The sequence below is a fragment of the Gossypium raimondii genome, chromosome 1, assembly GCF_025698545.1.
Source record: "Gossypium raimondii isolate GPD5lz chromosome 1, ASM2569854v1, whole genome shotgun sequence".
Lineage (NCBI taxonomy): Eukaryota > Viridiplantae > Streptophyta > Magnoliopsida > Malvales > Malvaceae > Gossypium > Gossypium raimondii.
In genome coordinates this window covers 21,314,031-21,317,031 of record NC_068565.1, presented here as the reverse complement: position 1 = coordinate 21,317,031, position 3,001 = coordinate 21,314,031, and positions in this window count along the sequence as shown.

The window sequence follows — 3,001 nt, the reverse complement described above, 5'->3', positions numbered from 1 at the left end:
AACAGAAAGTGATGTCATCAAACTCTTTAATTAACTTCAGAACCAACCTTCTATACTCGATCAACTTGGGATCTCTTGTCTCCCATTCACCTTTGAGTTGATAGATCACTAGTGCAAAATCCCCATATACCTCTAGTACATTGATCTTGCGTTCTATGGCTGCACGGATACCTATGATGCATGCTTCATATTCTGCCATGTTGTTTGTGCAATCAAAGTCAAGTTTACTGGTGAAAGGATAATGATCTTCGTCTAGGGATACCAGGACTACCCCAATTCCATTACCCATAGCGTTTGAGGGTTCGTCAAAATTTAGTTTCCAAGGATGTCATTCTTGAGCATCTTCTTCAGTGGTTGCAACATACATCAGGTCCTCGTTTGGGAAATCAAAATTTAAAGGCTTGTAATCTTCTGGAGCTCTACTGCTAGAAAATCTGCTATTGCACTCCTTTTTATTGCCTTCTGGTTCACATAGATTATATCAAATTCGGAAAGAAGAATCTACCATCGGTTCATTCTTCCATTCAAAGCAGTCGAATCCATCATGTATTCTAAAGGGTCCATTTTTTAGATTAGCCAAGTTGTATGGTACAGCATGTACTGTCTCAGTCTCCGGCTCGTCCAAATTAAGGCGCAACACAACTTCTCAATTGGTAAGTATCTTGTCTCACATTCAGTAAACTTCTTATTGAGGTAATATATCGCTCTTTCTTTCTTTCCTGACTCATCATGTTGGCCAAGCACGTATCCCATAGAATTCCCAAATACCGCCAAATACAGTATCAATGGCTTATCTGGGCTAGGTGGCATTAGTACTGGGGCATTGGACAAGTAATGTTTGACCTTGTCGAAAGTCGTCTGGCATTCCTCATCCCATACACCTGGATTATGTTTCTTAAGGAGACGGAATATGGGGTCACATTTCTTGGTTAGTTGTGAAATGAACCGAGCAATGTTATTTAATCTCCCTAAGAAACTCTAAACCTCTTTTTGAATACGCGGCGGAGGTAATTCTTGTATACCATTGACTTTATCTAGGTCAATCTCGATCCCCTTTTCACTGACTACAAATCTTAGTAATTTTCTCGACCTAGCCTCGAAGGTACATTTTGCTAAATTGAGCTTTAGCTGGAATTTTCTCAACATCAAAAACAGTTTCCTAAAGACTTGTACATGCTCCTTTTATGTTAGGGATTTTGCGGTCATATCATCGACATAAACCTCGATTTCTTTGTGCATCATATCATGAAACAAAGTTACCATGGCTCTTTGATATGTCGCTCCCGCATTTTTCAATCCGAATGGCACTAATTTATAGCAAAATGTTCCTCACATGGTTACGAATGTGGTCTTTTCCATGTCTTCAGGATGTATCTTTATCTGGTTGTATCTAGAGAAACCGTCCATGAAGGAGAATAGTGAATAACCTGCCGTGTTGTCTACTAAGGTGTCGATGTAAGGCAACGAGAACGTTTTCTTTGGGCTGACTTTGTTTAAATCCTTGTAGTCTACACACATTCGTAATTTCCCATCTTTCTTAGGGACGAGGACTATATTGGTTACCCACTCTGAGTATTTAACCACTCGTAAGAAACCAGCGTCGAATTGTTTCTTGGCCTCTTCTTTTATTTTCAACAGGACGTCGGCCTCATCCTTCGGAGTTTTTGTTGTACCGGCTTGCATTCTTCTTTTATCAGAAGCCGGTGTACCATGATATCAGTACTTATACCAGTCATGTCTTGATATGACCATGTGAAGACATCTTTGAATTTTTAGAGTAACTCAATGAGGTCTCGTTTTGTCTCTGCAGTGATGCAAGCTCTGATCTTCACCACTTTCTTTTCTTGTTTGTCTCCTAAGCCCACAATTTCCACTGACTCTTTGTGAGGTAGGATCTGTTTCTCATCTTGTTCTACCATCCTTAACAAATCAGGAGATAGGTTACAATCTCGATCATCTTCAAAGTCCTGAGGTTCTTCTGGACACATATCTTGCTCAAAAGGAGACTCTGAGTCTGCAGCAGCATTGCTCGTATCATTGATATTTGGAGACCTGTTATAGGAATAAAGGAAGACCCAAAGAACAAATGAATCTAAGAATAATTATCTATGGGTATGAGTATGAATGAAATGAAAAAAAAAACAAAAGAACATTTGCCAAAATGAGACACAAAGATGCATTTTATTGAAATAAAAATAGTGGACATATGCCTTTTTCACAAAAAGATTCCTATTGCTCCCAGGCTTAAAGCAATAAGTGTGTTTTGAACATTACTATGAATTAGTTCTAAAAATTAAAGGGATGTATTCAACAGTCCAATTGTTCAAAACACTTCCGGGGATATAAGGACAAATGCCTGATAGGTTTTTTTCCCCAATTCCTTCTTCGGATATGACATTGATGCTCAAGTTTCCTAACATTCCTTTCGCAGTTTCTTTTTCTAACATCTTTCGTTCAGGATAAATGGTTTCTCCTAACACGAACATTTTAAATATATGGGGAAAGATCATCGATTCTCATTTGACCTCCCCCCACTTAGTTGCACTTTTCTTCTTTCTTGCTACTTTTCCAGCTCCTTCTTCTTTTGCCTCGCATCTGGCTTGTACCCTAAGCCAAAGCGGTCTTGTTTGTCCATTAGCATTGGTGCATCAACTCTACCTTGAAGGTATTTTTTGAGTCTTCTTCCAAGCAAGGCTCCTTCCCAACCGTCAACTATAGGCCCATCCTCGTGGTTCTAGATATTTTGTCACTGGGATCTTGTTTTCTTCAACAATGAAAGTTGCATTAACAAATTCCAGTGATCGAAAGGAACATTCTATTGCCTCTTCATCTGCTCCTATGTATGGTGCGTCACTAGTTATCGATGCAATGATATTCTCTTCAGCATTTATTGTTACCAGTCTACCTTCTATTACCAGTTTCAGTTTTTGGTGCAATAACAACTGCACTGCCCCATCCGAATGAATCCAAGGCCTACCCAAAAAATAATTATAAGAGGGTT